This window comes from Mustela putorius, unplaced genomic scaffold (genome assembly GCF_011764305.1).
Source record: "Mustela putorius furo isolate JIRA1106 unplaced genomic scaffold, ASM1176430v1.1 tig00000095_pilon_pilon_pilon, whole genome shotgun sequence".
Classification (NCBI taxonomy): domain Eukaryota; kingdom Metazoa; phylum Chordata; class Mammalia; order Carnivora; family Mustelidae; genus Mustela; species Mustela putorius.
Window position 1 is genome coordinate 8,569,959 of NW_025421280.1, and position 18,840 is coordinate 8,588,798.

At 41.9% G+C, this 18,840-nt stretch overlaps 1 long non-coding RNA gene across 3 annotated transcripts in view; it reads right to left on the minus strand.

Moving 5' to 3' along the window:
• Window positions 1–18,840, minus strand: part of LOC123391459 — a 321,198-nt gene that overhangs the window by 87,076 nt on the left and 215,282 nt on the right. The gene's annotated exons all lie outside the window — the stretch shown is intronic.

Sequence of the window (18,840 nt, forward strand, 5' to 3'; positions counted from 1 at the left end):
CAGAGCTGCTGTCATTTTGCAGAATAGGGGACATTATTCCAGCTCTTCATGAGCTGTTTTCCTGTCCTTCTCACTTCCCCTCATCTCTTGACAATAGTGCTCTGTTGATGCCTGATGTACATCGCCTTTCCCTCAGTTAAAAAAGCCTGAGTCATAGTGTGACAAGGGAGCCATAAAGTCAAGCCAAAGAAAGGCAATGAACTTATTAATTTCTCTTCCCCGTACTCTCCTGAAGTTCTCTGAATGTCCCTTTTGCCCCTGCTTTCATTCTGCCTGGTATGACCAGGAGTAGCCAGCTTTCTGTCTCTTCTAGGGTAGCCCCTTGAGGGCAGGGCCCGGATTTTACTAACTTCTGTAGGAGAGCCCTGCTCCATCTGCATCCTTCTGGTGCCCAGTAACCAGCTGTGGGATAAAACTCAGGCTCCTGCAGGATGACAGAGTCCTCTGTTGCGATGTCCCTGTCTCCAAAGGCCAAGATTTGGCCTCTTCTTTCCCCTCATCTCCTGCCTCTGGCTTTGCCAAGAGTGAAGAACCAGCCTTCTCTTGCCTGACAAAGCCTTACAAAGTCCTGAGACGGACTCCACAGTATCATCCTCAGGGGACAACCTGAGTGAACCTTGTGGCGGCACCACTGGGTATCCCTCATACAGAGTCAGCAAATGGCAGTCCAGAAGGGGCCACCTTGGGTATGCCTCAAGGGGCTGAACTGAAGCCATTGGTTAGACCAGATGGCATAGACCCAGCAGACTTCCTCCCAGCAAGAAGTGGGTCCTAGCAACAGTGTGCCCTGTTTCTGTACATTATTGCTTTCTGGGACTGGGACATAAAACTTTGGAAGAGCAGGTCAGCCTTCAGTTTTTAGGGGCTGGTTTTAATCTGTGAGGCCATTTAAGATCTTGGTGAGAGATGCTAAAAAATGAGATGAAACCTCTGTCTGGAGATAGAATTCGATGAATTTCCTTAGTTTTCTCAGAAATCTAGAACATGGGAGTATCATTTGGTACTCAGCAAATGTTCTCTGATGCTTTGGGGTTTTTTTCTTCCTTAAGAGCAGTGAAACAGATGGAAAAACACACCAAATTTCAACCCAGCATGCTCCAGCTATAACCTTCCTTGCCAATCTTAATGTTAGTACTCTTCCCCTTCATTCAGGGTGCTCCAGGCCCCTGTCCTTAAATACTCCAATCAAATTCCCATCCCTGGGCCTTTGAACGTGCTCTTCTGTCCTCCTAAAATCCCCTTCTCTCTCCTCCACTGAAGCAAGGAGGTGTCAGGTCATATTCTACCCCTCAAAGATGCCATTCCAGATCACTCAGCCTTAAGTAATTCTTCCCCAGCTACTCTTTCTCCCATTATCCTTTTAGATGACTTCATAACCTTTACCACCATCTTGAACATTTTCTCTGTTGGTCTGTTGGTATTGTATTGTCTGACTTTGCTAGAATGTAAGACAGTCCATACAAGTGGTCCTCAGAGCTCTGTGTCTTTTTCTGTGCCTCCATATGACAATCTCTAGCTTGTTGTAGATGCAGCCTGCCATCACCATACATAGGGCACTGTTAGTATGGCATCCGCTGTGCCCTTGGCAGTGGGAAAGAGAACTTTTCTCTTTCGCAGACAGCCTGAGTGAGAACCTGATTCTAAGTTTGGATCTGTAGGTGGCTTTTTGATGTAACATCCGAAAAGTTATGATCTCCCAAGGCTCTTTCTGCTGAGTCTGGAGATTTACATGTTTGGTATTTGGTGGCATTTATAGGAATTCTCTTTGGGGTTTTACAAACTATAGCATAGCATTGGCTCCATGTGTTCAGCTAGAGGGTAGCTTCTGGGAACTCAGTGAACCAATTTTGGTCCTCAAGTACTGTTTCCACCAGGTATGAATGAGGACCCTATGTGAAAAAGCAAGAAGTAAAGAGGGACACCGGTGTGGAAGACATGCTCCCACCCATCTCCCTGCGGCATTCACAGTTCCTGAATATGACAACCAGTGGTCTGTTGTGAGCACCTGCCATCTTTCTCTAGATACCATGCAGAGCAGGCTGGACAAAGAAGGGAGCTAGTGGCCCTCACTGTGTGACCGATGAGTGCTGGTGAATAAAATCCAACTTCCTTACTCCTGAGACAGATCACCTCTGTGGTGGGCCTGCCCCATGGGTCCCCAGCAAGGCAGAGTTCCAGTTGCCTCCAAAGGTGAATTTGGAGGACTGGCCTTCTTCCCTTTCCAAGCTCACTTCCTTTCCCTGCTTCTGAGGCTTTTTATAAATTCACCTCCCAAATAAACCTTCTTGTACTTAAATCCTTATCTCAGGGTCTGTTTCTGGCTCAGTCTAATCCAAGACAACATGCTATGATTAAATATGGCCAAATAAACGTAGGAACTAAACAAAATGAAATAGAGATTTTTTTTTTTTTCTCCCTGCAGGACCTCCCAGCCTCACTAATATACTTATTTCTATTGTGAGTTTTCAATACAAGTTTTGATGCAGCATTTCCTTTATTTGGCCATGTAAACTGAGGCTGTGGTGCCCCTTACAGGAGAATGTGAACTTTAGAACAACACCCTCTAGGACCACTTACCCCACTCTTCTACCTGACTCACCAGAGTGGGAGAAGCTAGGTGGCTGAGACCAAATTTTTGTTTGGGGACAGTTCCAAGGACTTAAACCTTCATGTTGCTGGAAAAGGCTTGTAAATGCCCTTCCTCCACAGCCATCCACTAACTCTCTTAGCAGAAATGGTGTGTACAGATTCAAGCTTCTGTTCTGAAAGGAACAGAGAATGGAGTGGCTTTCAAAACCTGCTCCTTCTCAAGGTCACCCACCCAAAGTCCTGCAGTTTAACGTAGCAGTTTCATGCATCTTTTATACTTCCCTTTTGTCATGCTGAAAGCCACTGGTTTAGAAATGAGCTAATGGGAACTGACCATATTGCTGACTAAAGAATTGAGAATGACATGTCATTAATGAGTCACTTATTCACGTTGTTGGATGAAATACAGATGTGAGGGCACTTTGGAGCCACAGTCTAGCAAGGGAGATGGATAATGAACTCATAGTTACAAAAAGAACTAATTCCTGTAAGTTTTCTCAATGAAAATGTGCACTTGAATGAAGAGAATATATAATGAAGAGAGTGTATAATGGAGTACAAGGAAAGCTTCCTGGAACAAGTGGCATTTGGGGGGAAACATAAAGGGTGAAGAGGAGAGATGAGTGTTAGAGTTGGTGTTAAGGCTGGGAATGAGAAGTAGCCCAGTGTTAGGGAGCTAGTAGTGGGGGTGGGATGGAGGTTGTGAGGGAACCAGGTCTTCAACAGCCAGAGGAGGAGGGTGGGAACTCAATCGGTAGAGTGGACACAGGCCAGGTTAAGTTCATATTGATTTACCCCATGAGCTTAAGCCAGGAAAACTTCCTTAGCCTCTATATCTTCATCTGCAAAGTAGGATACTACTAGCACCAGCCTATGGGGTTCTAGGATCAAGTGAAATTAACACACGCAATACCCTTCACAAAGTGCCTGTTACATAGCAGGTGGTCAATAAATGTTATGACTTCAGATAGTCATGTATTATTCATTATAATTTGTGGGAGAACAAATTAGTGGGCGAACCGGGACTCAAACCCAGGTTTTTCTTAATGGAGCCTTCTCTGTTAACTTCCTTGATAACTTTCCTTGTTTGATTTTATGTAGCATTTCTCAAAGAGGATTCTGTGAATTATTAGGTGACACTGCATATCAAGTTTTTGAAAATATTTAGGAATTATGGATATAGGAAAATGATTAAAAGATTTTTAGTAATGAAATGTATTCTGCAAATTTTTAGATGTCGTTATCCCACTTTTACTGTTTTAAGATTTAGAAGACTAGATTTTTTTAAAAAACAAAAATGGGAAAAACAATATTGTTAGATAATGAAATTGTGGGTGATTTCCTAGGTGAATTTATAAAAAAAAAATTTATAATTGCTCCCCCAAGATGTAATGAACTTGATAAGGTTCCAGATTTTCTTCCTGGTCTAAAACTTAGGAATTACTCACTTCCCTATTGACGGAAAAAAAAAAAGAAAATAATGTATGCAAGACCCACCTCTTACCAGGAATTGACTTGAAGAACTATTAATCAAGTTTGAAAAAGAGTTAACTAGATGAATCTGCATCCGGGTCCACTTTGAAGAGGAAGGGGATGCTTTCCTGCTCTCAAGCGGAAGTCAGTGCGAAAGGACAGGAGTGGCCCATTTCCAGTCCTGGCAGGCTACGCAGGACTGAGAGCACCTGGGGGTTTAAATGACTGGCACAAAAGAAGAGTAGTTTAGCTTCCTGGCCTTTCTCAGTGATTTAGCTCAAATGCTTAAGGTATATTCCAGGGTGCAGTGGACCCAGGACTGGGCTTGAATAACACCGTGGAATTATTGATGAAATCTTATATGCACCTTGGTTTTTGCTCCAGAGAGAAAACATGAGCAACAACATCCAGATTCCCCTTTGCAAGGTGTTAGCCACAAACATGCCACCAGCATGTTCTGGGGTAGACCCCACAAAAGCATTCCTCAGGCTTTTCAAAGAGCACAATAGCACATGATTCCTTCAAGATTTGAAGTTCATCCTCAAGCATTCATCCATTCTTCTGTATACATACATCATCAGATCAAAATGTGCCCCAGACTGACTGATTCTGAGAGCTGAAAAGATGTTTGGCAAAGAAACCTCAGCGGTATTGAGTCAGAATGTTGATGCAGCACACGAAGCTTTAATTTGGATTAGGATGCTCCAGCTGAAAGAAAATTGTTTAATCTTGCCAGACTGCCCACTAACCCACATGCACACCAAAAAAAAAAAAAAAGGTAAAAGAAAAAAATTAGCTTCAGTTCCCCCCAAATCTTTGTCTCAACAGGTATCTTTTGTAGCATCCTGAGAGTATCCCTATGGACTTTTATGAAGTGCCTACTAGGTGTCATATATTGCAAAGGCATGCCTTAAAGAGGATAAACTGGTAATTTTTCTAGCAAGCAGACTCTTGGCAAATATTTCTGAGGTAAATCGGGATTTATTTGAAGCCTAAGATAGAGGATGTGGGCTCCAGATGGTACTTATGTGAGTGAAAACCCTTAAGTAAAACAGAGCTGACCTCAGAGTGTAAGGAGCACGTATTTGCAAATTATTAGACCATCTGTCACTCGAGGACACTAGAAAAATGTCTTTCATAGGAAATTGGGGAAGTTATGTGCCTCTTTTTGAAGGTCTCAGTTCTGAGAGAATATGCTCGTGAGGCATTCATTGATTTCAGAAGGTGGACCCTCAGGGTATGTAAAAGGTGCACTAAAATCCTCAAAAACTCATGATCCCCTTCAACAACCATGATCAATCACTACATTAAAATAATAAATAAATAGAAGAATATTTCCATGTGTTGGTGGAGGAAACATATGTACCATGGTAGCCTCAACGCCTGGAACTCTGAAGTTCCAGGGCAGACCTACTAGAGTTCGATCTGGAAGGTTCTAAATCATGTTGACAGTGGTAGGAGGTACCTACAAAGGACTTTGAAAGCCTGGATTTGGACTCTAAAGCACATGTCGCATATATTCTTTCTGTGGTTTGCCCTTCTTTCTTCCCTCCTGGATGAATGCTGGCCACCATTCAAGATTTTCTTGGGCAAAACTGAGTGTCTCTTCCTCATTCACCCAAAGCACTACCTACCTTTCTCAAGGACAGTCCATTGTGATTCTGCAGCTGCTTCCCTACTAGACTGTGAGTACACCGACGTCAGGAAACAAGTCTTACTCATCTTAACACACCATGGCACCTGTCACAGTGGCCAACACAGAGTAGACCCTGACATGGTTTAGGTGATAAGAAACTGGAAAAGGAAAGAGACTTCTCTGGGAACGTGATGCATTTCTCATCAGTTAATTCCCAAGTTTGGGGGGGGGGGTGGGCTGTTATAGTTTTAGCAGGGGGAACCCAGAGAGGATCAGTGAAAGATACTTAATTTTCTGGCAAAGTTTTGAAAAAAGTTCGGGGACCACCTGGCAAAGTTCTAGAAAACCAGTAATAGGCAGTAGTACAGTTATATAAATGCACCATGAGGTGGAAAATTACATTTTATGTGGGTTTTTTTGTTATGACCAGTGTAGTAGCTAAGAGAGTGGCTTGGGGGTCAAAATAAGTGGGTTTGGTCCTATGGCCTTGTACAAATCATTTAAGCTTTCTGAATTTCAGTACTGCTATTTACAAAATGGGGATAATATCATTATCTCATGGGATCATTTTTTAAGTTAAAAATTAATATATGTGAATTGCTTACTTCCATATTGGCAAATAGTAAATGCTTAATAAATGCTGGCCATTCTAATTATTAACAATAATATATGTTTAGCATTTTGGTTGTCACATAGGTTTAAACTAAAGATGTTTACTTACACTTGATCCAACAAAACTTTTACTTGGTGCCTATTGTATATGTAGTATACTGTATACAGGGGCTAGATTTAGGAAGATGAATGGTCCTATCACTGAAGTCTTATAACTAAAACTAAAAGGGAAGACTAAAAATTAGGAAGCAAATCATTTCAACATAGTGTTGTATGTGCTATTAGTAAAGTTATTAACAGAGCGCCATGGGAGACATGTCCAACAGATTTTTTTGTGTTAATTATGGTTAGTTGGTTGAGATTGACTGCTTGGGGATGCTGTGTTCAGAAGGATTCTGAAGCTGAGTCCAATTTCTGGGGACAAAAGTGCGATGATTAATTAGCGATGTCTAACACAGATGGAAGTGAGCGGATCAGGATCCAAGTGCCACACATAAATCACTAGACTTTTACCTATTGAAAGGGTAACAGGGAAGATATTTAAGAGGAGCACACATCTGCATTTTATGGCATTACATATTCTTGAATTGAGCGAAGGAGTGATATCAAAAAACCCAGACACTCCTGGATTCACATCTGGGCTTCGCTTCCTTTGCTTTGTGCAACTTACTAAGCATTTCTCAGCCTCACTGACCACAGAAGTGGAATGAAGGGAATAATACATCCTTATTGTGTGGATTAAATGTGAAAATATCCAGCAAAGAGTCCAGGCCTCAGTAGGTACTTAACAAATAATATTACTCTTAAAATGATTACAGCCTTCCCAAACTACCTCAGTATGAAGACATCTCAGATCTGCATTCTGCTCTCTCAAATGAAAGACACAACCCCCACTTGAAAGTGAAAGAAAATAACCATTTAAGTATTTTTATCTCGGTGAAACCACCACCCAATAAAGGAGTCATGAAGAGAAGAATGAATGAACTTGACTCTTTCTGGCATAACGTTTAGCAGCACAAGTAATCCTCATTCCAAAAGATTGCCTTTTCAAGTACATCTTGTCTTTTTAGTAGGTAAAGTCTGTGAGAGCATGTTATATGTCTCCCATGGGTTCTGTAGATCCCCAGACATACATGGTGGTTGCTTAGTGAGTAATAAAGATACAAATAGCCCCCCAAAATAAGATGGGTATTAAATTGATTTCATTTAGGGGATAGGAGTTGTAAAAACATGAGAATTAGAATATTTGATGTTTACATGTTCTCTATCAAGCTTATTCTTACACGTAATCATTCTTTTTAAACACCATAGGTAATAGCACAAACTCGTATATGTGATTATATATATATGTATATACATATATATGTGATATTATATATATCATATGAGATTATATATAGATATAGATACATATCTAAACCATTGAAAAATAATTCATTTTATATGTAATGCAAATAAACTCTCTCTCTCTCTCTCTCTATATATATATATATATATATGTATATATATAATGTGTGGAAGCTTGCCATGAGCTTCTTTGTTCTATGAATGTGAGCTACATTATATCATACATACTTGACCATAATCCTTTGACCTAAGTAGAGTTGTCTGACAAAGTTGAGGTTGAGAATAATTTCAAGGATTTGAATCTTGGTGTTTCTGATTCCAAAGCCCATCCATGCCTTTTGCCCCTTATACTTAGAGAGTCTCTAGCCCCCCTAAATGTGGCTAGCATTAATGCTTGTAAATTGAAGGATTTTGAAATTTGTTGTTTGATGAACTCAACAACTTATCTTTGTATACATCTCTCTATATCTGTTCTGTCAATTCAGACTTTTTATGTGTAAGGTTTAGTTAAAGCAGAGCACACCTGGGGTTACTCACAAATTATGAATGTGAGAGTGTCTAGCACACTGATGATACATCATAGACAGCTAATAAGTGATGGCTATAAGAATGAATAACCAACTGAATAAAAACATTTTGTGCAGTATGTTATCACTATGCAAATATCCATGTTATCATTTCCAATAACTGCCATTTTGTGATGTTCTTAATCACCAAATTATTTCCCAACATTTTCTGGACTTTAGCTCATCTTATCAGTGTGTTATCAGCTCTGTGTGAGTATTTGAGTACATAATGTGTTCTGAAGTAATGGCTGGCCGGCTAGTGTTTTTTAGAGGTGTGGATCACTTCCTTTTCCATTAAGTGTACAATACTTTTGGAAATTAGTTGATCCATATAAATGGATGTTCTTCTTCTCGGCAATACACACTTAATTGCTTAATTTCAAATTCTATTGTCTACTATGAAAGGAAGTTTAAGGCTACTAGCAGTGATGATCAGAGATTCCAAATAAGTATAACAGCTGCCTTATCAAGTCAGATATTACAAAAATGCAGTCTGAAAAACATGTAGGTAATATACATTCCCTAATTAAACACATATGCGACAGAGTCAATAATGTGTGGTAATATATGTTTAAACTTTTCACGAAGAAAAAAGTCAATTGATGTCCTTCATTCATTCCTTACTCAAGAGTTAAACGTTTAAACTTTTCATGAAGAAAAAAGTCAATTGATGTCCTTCATTCATTTCTTACTCAAGAGTTAGTGTTGAAATCTCTTTGTGTCTGTTCTCAATATAAAAAGCAGTTCCATTCCATTCTAAGTATGTGAACATCTTGGATACTTGACATGATCTAGGAATATGGTATCTTAATTAATCCAATCTAACTTTCTATAGATGCCGTTTGTGGATGATCAAGTGTCATAGAGGTTGAATGTAATACAACACACGGAAAAAAAAATGTTTCCTGAGGATTCTGGCTCTGGTTAAAATGAAATAAGCACACTCCACCTTATTCCTCCCACTGAATGCAACCAAAAACCCCAGACGAAAAGGCACACAGCTTCTATCTGTGGACTCAGAAAAGTAAGTGGTAGCAGGTGGATTGGGAAAGGAGTCCAGAACTCTAAATAAAATTGAGGCCATGAGTTTCCTGGGTTTTTATTCCCACATCTCCTACTCCAGGCTCAAGGGCAACATGAATCCTGAAATAGCATGTGGGCACAGGGAGAAAAACCCCCAAGAAAAGCCCCTACTTCTAGTCCAAGGAGTAAGGGGGACCCTAAGGGACAGAGAGAATGGCAGTAACCCTCTGTTTTTTCTTTTGCCTTTTTCTCCCTCTTGTCCAGCCCCCAGGCAAGCTGTAGGCATGGAAGCTGTAATCCTGTTCAGTGGCAATAGCAGCAAGGGTCAGGTAGCCTCCCAAACTTTCTCTCCAGCCAGAGGAACTATAGTTTGAAGAGTTGGTGGAGGATAACTGTGGATTTCTTCTTTCTCTCTATCCACTTGTCGGTCAAGATCAGTTTCATGGAGACTGAAGACCTTGGGTGTTGGTACCAGTAGCAGCCCAGAGGTGTGCCTTCCCAGAGGTCAAGGCAGGGCTTCTGGCATGCGTGGGAAAGCTAGGGGACAAAACGGAAGGCAGACAAGAGGCTTCCAGAGACTATTTCCCAAAACTTTCTTCTAAAAAACTCTGAGGCTGTCTGAAGTCTTCTGAGCCTGGGAGGTCCCCCCATGGGGCGGGTAGCCAGTGCTGGGAGGCATCATTCTGCAAAGCTGCAGGCCCAAAAGCCAAGTGACAATATCTGCAGTCATCTGTTAGCATCACACAGAGACTCCTGAGATAAAATCACTTGTTATTCTAAGAGCATTCAGGGCCTGACATCCACATTTTCTCACTAGGAAACTATGTCCTTTGGGCTTAAAGGAGGAAAAGCTGTTTCAGATGACTGCCTTTTTCCCCCCCGCAAGGATGCTGCATCGAGTGTTGAAAAATAAGAACTCTGGCTCACATTTACTAAAGACTTCCCATGTGCCTAGGACGACCCAGGGGGCTTTATGTATATTATCTCATTCCATGTTCCTGACAACCCTATTCTAGAGGTATTATTATTAGTCCATTTTATAGTGTGGAAAGGGAAGCTCAGAAAGGTGAAAACTAGATTCATTGGGTTGGGCAAATTGGAAATCCAGGGCTGTCGGCTTTCTCCACGAGCACACAGCTCTCCACGTTCGCGGGGCTGCTGTGAACTCACCAACGGCATGATTTCTCAGTGGCTTCCATCTTGAATGTCTATTCCAAGGCCAAACTCTCAAGCAGAGGTAAGACCAATTCCTTTGTCCAGCCTCCTGGAATTCGGCACCTGCACAGAGTTGCAGTTCTCTGTGCATGTCACATGTGAGGGTGAACTTTCAGTGCACACGGTTATTTCACAAAGCTGAGCCTGGCAAGGTTATCTGGGCCATTCCTCTGCCTTTAGGCAACAGAGTCTTGCTCTGTTGGTCACTAAGGAACCTGCTTCTGCACAGGGCGAAGGTCTCATCATGTCAGGTCTCTGTTCAGGATCTCTCCGAGGCTTCACACTGAAGCTTGTGTGCTCTACTCCCATACTCTGAGCTCATGTCCAACCTCCAAGGCTTTGGGAATCTGGAAGAAACCCATCCTCTTCCTGAGCTCTGCACAGTGCAAGGCACAGAGCCAGTGGTTGGCCAGAGCAGGTCCATTGGACTAGATGCTAGTTTCCTGGCCATCTGCCTTTCCCTCCACTACCATAAATATACATTAACCTATCCCAGCTTCTTCAGTTCAGTCTCCTGAATGTGAAATAATGCACGGGTCTAGGTGGGTAGATTTGGAAGGACAGAGCAACAGTGAATGTATCTAGGGAGGCAGGAGAAGAGTTATGAATAAATGGTGAGGCAAAGCCTGGAATCATTTAAGCCAAGGAAATTCAAATGTGGGAACAACCTTCACAGGGTGAGAGTGTTCCAGAAAGGCTTCCTGGAAGGACGCAAATCATGAATTCCCTAACCAGGTGTTTTTCAAACTGTGAGTCATGACCCCAGGGTCAAAAAAAATCACTTTGCTTGAATCGTGACCAGAATTTCTTTTTTTAAAATGAAATAGAATCAAATCCAGTGGAAAATAGCAGAGTGTATTGCTGGCTCATAGCCTATAATGTATTTCTTTGTGATCTGAAAATGTATGAAACACACTGCCCTATCTTTTGGCTTCTGAGAGATCTCTCCACTCCTATGATTTTAAATCCACAGTGCCTGTTGAAGATGAATTTCTGTTCTGTTGGGAATGGAGACATGGCACAACTTTCCCATTTTCAGACAGCACCCTTCCTTCTTTCTGTTGTGTCTGTTCCTGCTGGGCAGTGGGTCACTGATGGAGAGAAGAACTAACGTACGTATAGACCTGGCTCAGGATTAGGTACTTTATACACATGGTCAACATTTAATCCTTATGTCATATCCTTATAATAGCCCTACATGACAGGATTCATCATTTTCATTGTACTGATGAGAAAACTGAGGGTCAGGATGAAGGTATTACTAGTAAATTGCCAGGAAGTGACTGATTTGGGATTTGAACCTACTCTCTTCTGACTCTGATGCTGGTGTAAAGCCCTCTAGGCTTCTGTAAATAGTTTTCCTTTGAATGTGGACTTTCATAATTGAAAGTGATTATGGAATCACTTTTATTGATTATGGAATTCTATATTCTAACTAATCAGAGTATGGGCAGTAAAGCTCCATTTTGTGCCTTTCACAGTGAATCATTGAATCTGTGCCATTTTGCCCCACCCCCAATTTTGTTGTGGTGGTGAAATTCATTTAATATGAAATTTGCCATTTTATCCATTTTTAAATATTAACTTTCCGTATTAAATACACCATCACTGCCACCCATCTCAGAACTCTGTTCATTTTGTGAACCTGCAACTTTATCCCCATTGAACAATAACCACCGATTTTCCCTTCTCCAGAGCCCCTGGCAGTCACCATTCTACTTCCTTGTTTCTATGACTTTGACTACTCTTAAGTACCTCTAATAAGTGGAATCACACAGTGTTTGTCTTTTTGTGACTTAAGATATTTCATTCACAATAATGTCCTCAAGTTTCATCTGTGTTGTAGCATGTGTCAGGATTTCCTTCATTCTTAAGACTAAATAATATCCAATCGCATAGATAAACCACATTTTGTTTATCTACTCATCTGTCAATGGACACTGGGTTGCTTCCTATTTTAGTTCTTACGAATAATGCTGCTATGAACATGGGCACACAAATATCTCTTCAAAACCCTGCTTTCAGTTTGTTTGGATATATAACCAGAAGCAGAATTGGTGGATCACTTTTAAAATGTTTTGAGGAAATGCTGTACTGTTTTCCACAGTGGCTGCACCAATGTACATTCCCACCAGTGGGGTAGAAGGGTTCTAGTTCCTCTTCATCCTCACCAACATATTATTTTCTGATTTTTTGGAAATGACCATCCTTACAGGCAGGTATGAGGTGGTATCTCACTGTAGTTCTGATTTGTATTCCTCTAATGATTAGCAATATTGAGCCTCTGTCAACTTAGCCCAAAATATGCTTGTTGGCCATCCTATATCTTCTTTGGAGAAGTGTCTATTCTTTTGTCCATTTTCAAATCATTTTTGTCGTAGAGTTTTAAGAGTTCTTACCTTTTACCTAATACTCTTTTATCAAATATATGACTTGCCAATATTTTCTCCCATTCTATGAATTGCTTTTTTATTCTGTTGCCAGTGTCTTTGGATGCACGAAATTATCTCATTTTCATGAAGTCCAATTTGTCTGTTCTTTTTGGCTGTGCCTTTGGCATCATATCCAAGGAATCATTGCCAAATGCAATGATGTGAAAATTTTTGCCCTGTGTTTTCTTCTAAGGATTTATAGTTTTAGGTCTTACATGTGGGTCTTGGATCCATTTTGAGTTAATGTTTGTATACAGTGTTAAGTAAGGTGCAATTTCATTCTCTTGTAGGTAGATATCCAGTTTCCCCAGAACCGTTCATTGACAAGACTCATTTCCCCATTGAATGGTCTTGGCGCCCTTATCAAAACCAGGCACATAGTTTTTAAGCTCAGTTTGTAATGGAGAACTATGGGTTTATAAATTCATCAGTGTTGCCAAGTAAGACTAAATAACTTTGTTTTCTATCGTTGAAGGCTTGTAAAATCCCATGTTATTTATTTATTTATTTTCAGGAAGAATGCAGCTATGCATTTCCTAGTTTTGGTTGTGAAATGTTGTTTGTTCATCTTGATTCATTCCATCTCTTGGGTCCATCATTCACCTCCCTTTACCTTCACTGCCTATCACACTGGTCCATGCCAGCACCATCTCCTGCCAGACTACCTGTGCTAGCTTCCTTAACGGTCTCTTCAATTTAATCTCTTCTGATCCTTTTTAAATGCAAATTCCATCAATCCACTGCTTATAATATTCCAATGGCTTCTTTTTGCTCTTTTATGGCACATAAGGACCTTATTTACTAGGGTGGCTACATCTTGCTATGGTTTGACCTTCCTCTCCTCTCTAGCTTCATTTTGTACCCTGCTCTTTGCTCTTTTTATTTTTTTAAGATTGTATTTATTTATTTGATAGACAGAGATTACAAGTAGTCAGAGAGGCAGGCAGGGAGAGAGGAGGAAGTAGGCTCCCCGCTGAGCAGAGAGCCCCATGTGGGGCTTGATCCCAGGACCCTGAGATCATGACCTGAGCCGAAGGCAGAGGCTTTAACCCACTGAGCCACCCAGGCACCCTGTACCCTGCTCTTTGCTCTTCTAATCAAGCAGGACCCCATTCAATTCCTCTGACATGCCTTCTTCCTTCCTGCCACAGGGCCTTCACCCTGTTTCTTCTGCTCACATCACTGTGCAAATCATAAATTCTTTGGGTGATAGACTATCTCCCTGACTAGACTATGAGCTCCGCAAATGTAAGAATTGTGTGGTGTCTGTCTTTTACCCCCAGAGCCTAAAACAATGTCCAACTCATAAAGCAGACAGTAGGACATTCAATAGTCAACTTTGTTGACCTCTTTAGAAGCAGGTGTGATAAAAACTCCAGGTGTTCATGTTTGACCATTAGTCTCAACTCACAGGGAGGTACTCAAGGGCAAGGCTCTGGGGGGATTAAAGAGTCAGGTTTAGCAGAAAGAAGAGCCTTCTGAGTATAAATGTTGATGTCTCAGAGCCCTGGTATTTATGGTTTCTCCTTTATTTGGTTTGGACACAAGACATTCCTCCATCTCCTTTGGGTACTGTCATTTCCTTGTTTAGGAGTTTAGTTAAATCTGCACCTAACATGCTACAAACATTTGGGTGGGGGGAAAGGGATGTCTGGTTTATGGCACTGAGGGGAATGTTAACTGTGTGCAGCTTAGTGTAGCCACAGGATTTACTATGTATATAATTCTAGGATAGATTTGCATGGGCCTCTGTCAGCTTAGTCCCAAATTTCAAGCTGTCTCTCTGGCTATGTGTTTCCCAGGGGATCGGAGCTAAGAATAAGAAGTAGAAAAAAAAAAAAAAAAAAAACCACGAGATAAGACTTCTTCGTGAGCAAAGACATGTTTTCCAGGCAAACCTTTTAGCCAAACAGCCACCAGTGCGTGCTGAGGGGACAGTATGAATAATAATTATAGCAGCCATAATAAAAATTATAGCCCTTCCAGAACTTTTGTTATATGCTAAGTAAGCCCTTTGCCTGCATTATCTTGTTTAATATTCACAACTACCTAGGTGGTGGTTTTATGCAGAAGTCAACTAGAACATGGACAAATCGAGCTCTTTCCCCAAGACCACACATGAAGCCACAGGTGGTAAAGGGAGTTGAAACCCAGCAGATGATCTTCCAGTCCCATTGCTTTTGACCACTGTTTTATCTGCCCACTGCAATCTTTCTTTTTTATTGTATGATAGAAACTGGCATTCAAAGGGTGATAAACTATAGACAGCCCTTTCCCTCGAGAAGTTTAGCACCCACTCAAGAGCATAGCAACCTCATCCCCTCCTTGCTGACACTGAGCACTTAACCATGAACCAGAACTTAGCTTACTTCTGAGCTAAGCCCTGAACTTGTGATATCAAAGTCTCACAACTACCCCAGGTGGGTTCTGTGATCTTACCCAAAGGCCCACAGCTATGCAATGACAGGCTGGGCGAGGACTTGAGGTTTTACTTGACTTGGTCCAATATCTGTGCCTTTCACTACAACACTGCATTACAGAAAGAAAGAGAATGCACGGAGGAACCTCCAACGTACTTTGAGCTCTTTGAGCAGGGCAGGGTGGTGGAATTCTGCCTGTAGAAGCCAGAGAAGGCTTCCTGAGGAATACTAGATCTAGGGAATTGTAAATGTAGGCTTTTGTGGTTAACTTTGCTCTCTGCCTTCCTGCTTATATACAGTAGTAGGTGGGAATGGAGGGAAATGAAAGCCAATGGGTAGAATTCCTAGAGACATATTTATATTTAGCACCTAGAACTTTCTGATAACTATCTCAGACTAAGAGCAGAATGGGCTTTGGGGGAAGTAGTGAGTTCTCCACCCTTGGAAGTAGAAAGGAGGCCAAAGGCACTTGAGAGATTCTGCTATTCCATTGGCAACCAGCTTGGGTCAGGGGCGCTGATTTGGGCTGTGCATAAGAACTGGTGGATGATTTGATTGAACTTCAGTTCCTGAGCTTTGGCCCTAGCATCTGGTTCAGTGGGTCAGGACAGGATCCCGAGAGTCTGCATTTTTAACAAGCTCCTCAGATGATGTTGAAGGCTGTGGTCATTGTGAAGTCAACTGCCACAGTGGGCTAGGTTACCATGAAACCCCTTTCTAACACGGAGGTTCTCCAAACCAGTGTTTTTCACCATGGATTCCACAGACCATTCAGCCTGTACCTCTTCTCAAAGCCAGATAGTGAAGAATTTGGGTTTTGTAAGCTATGTGGTCTCTGTCACTACTCAGATTGCAATTGTGATATGAAAGCAGTCATAGACAGTGTGTAAATGGGGTTAGTTGTATTCCAATAAAATTTGGTTGATAAAAGGAGCAAGTAAGCCAGATTTGACCAAGGAGTTTCCTGATTCCTGGCCTATAAAAATTGGTGCTATATAAAAATGAGTCCATGAAAACTATAAAACCTTAGAATTAAAGAGATTTGTTTAATTTTGGTCTACCCAGAATTTCTCAGATTCATTTAACTGCAGAAACTTCTAATTATGTAACTTATTCTCAACCACTTAGAACTGGTGTTCCAGAGAACCATTTGGGAACCATTAATTCCTATCTTACAAGTGGGCAGCATATATAAGAATTTGCAGGGACTGTCTTCTGAGAGGTTAGGAAGGACACATCCCTAAGATGCTAGTCTCAGGTTGCTAGTGTTGACCCGTAACTCATTCGAGGTGGTGTCCTTGGCTTAGGGTGCTGCACTCAGACTGAAATGAAGGCACTCCCTATGGAAATGCAGTTGTCAGGTTCCTTCCTCGGAGGTGGTCTTATTTATTTTATTTTTTTAAGATTTTATTTATTTATTTGACAGACCACAAGTAAGCAGAGAGGCAGGCGGGGTCGGGGGGTGGGGGGAACAGGCTCTCCACGAAGCAGAGAGCCCAATGGGGCTCGATCCCAGGACCCTGGGATCATGACCTGAGCTGAAGGCAGAGGCTTTAACCCACCAGGCGTCACCCAGGCGCCCCCTCAGAGGTGGTTTTAAATGCAAGTGATGGGACAGAAGATGCCGTCCCATCTTGAGAGAGGTCACTGAAAAGACATGTTAGGAAGAAAGAGCAGGGAGGGGAGTGAACACTTGTAATAAGGTTGATTAAATGTCCACTTTATCCAGATCTGTGGTCTTAAGTGGGAGATGCTTTGCCTTCCCAGGGATACCTGGCAATGTCTGGAGATGGTTCCAATTGTCCTGACTGAGGGTAAGGGATCTAGCGGGGGGGGGGGCAAGGATGCTGCTAGGCATACCACACTGCACAACAGAGCCTCACTGCCATCCCCCCACAAAGGATTTTCTAGCCCCAAATGTCAGTAATGCCCCTGGTGAGAAACCCTGATCCAGATTACCTAATTTCTCCCCTATAACAAGCTTGTGAGGTAGGTAGTATTATCTGTACTCTAAGGAAATGAGGAAACTGAGGCAAAGAGAAATTTGAGTATCTTTCCTCGGAGTTCCCACAATTAGTGACAGTGTGAGCTCATGCCCCTAACAGATCATTTTCAACTACCTATGGCAAAAACAACTTTCACTTCCATGGTCATTAATAGTCTGTGACTCAGTGGGCCCTCCCACAACTCCTTCACACCCCCTTTTGTTACCCCACCCCCTTTTCATTTGCTGCTTCTGATACATTAGGTATGTAGCATCCACCTTTGTCCCGCTCCCAAAAGTTCACCTCTAATGCCCGCTAAAACACCGCTCATTTAAAGCTTGAATTTCATCTGGTGGGAGCCTCACCATCTATGTTCAGTTATGTTCCATTGAACCTACTGGTCTTAGTTTCACCATCTGCAAATAGGAATGGTAACAGTATGTGCCCTTCCCATCTCGATTCAGTTCAACTCAGACACAAGCCATAGGCCCAGGATTATGCATGGAGAGTTAGGGGATCTGAAGAATGCAAACCTCCCAGGGAGAGTATTTAAGGAGGAGGCACATTCCTTGTTTTTATAAGCCTGTCCAGCTCCAGTGTTTTCCAGCGTCCTACAAAAATGCCGTCGAGTGTGAGAAAGGGCCTCAGCGGGTCTGGACAACATCACCAAAGGGTACTCGTTACCTTGATATTTGGCCTGGGGATAAGTGGGCTGGAAGTGCCTGCATGACAGCATATAGACTGGTGGAAAGTTAAAAGTTTCTAGGCAGATCTCTCTCCAACAGAGTAGCTATGAGAAGTGTGACTGGGACACATGCAGGCTGGCCTTCACTCCGGGGACTCCAGGTCAGTTAAGACTCCTGAAGTCCTGGGGCTTGACTTTTCACGGCTAAAGTGAGCCACGAATTTCAGACAGTCCATGAATAAGGAGCTTGTTTGTGGGAAGATAAAACCCATGGATTATCATTAGGCACTGAGACCAAGACTCAGGAAATGAAAGCAATAGAATGGTGTGAATACTTAAGATGGCGCATCACGGCGACCAGCTTTGGGTGTGGCAGAAAGTCATGAACTCTGGCCATGAAGACTGGCTTCCCCCTTTCCCTCATCTTTGGCTCCTTAAAAAGATGCCTACCCTTTTGCTCCCTCTCTATACTGACTCTGGTCGTGCAATTCATAGTGTAAGAATATACTCCTAGAAGTAGAAATGACCAATGAGTCCACCATCATCCTGAAACAAGTCTTTTCAAATCTTGAATCCCCATGGAAATGAGCAATGGCTGAACGCTGAGCTTTCGGTGCTCGCAAATGCCAGGAATTAAATAGTTTAAAAAAAATGCATGTCCCATAAATGACCACTTCCCCTCTTCCCACCCATTAACAAAATAAATAATATCACGTCAGTGTGGTTTAAAGGTATCTGACTGGGTGATGAATAGGGAACACTAGGGCACCTGCCCCAGGGGATTTATGGGGGCTGACGGGCACAGATGAATGTTTGAGGTAAGCTTGTTGAATTAGTTCATAGCTAGACCTATGTCA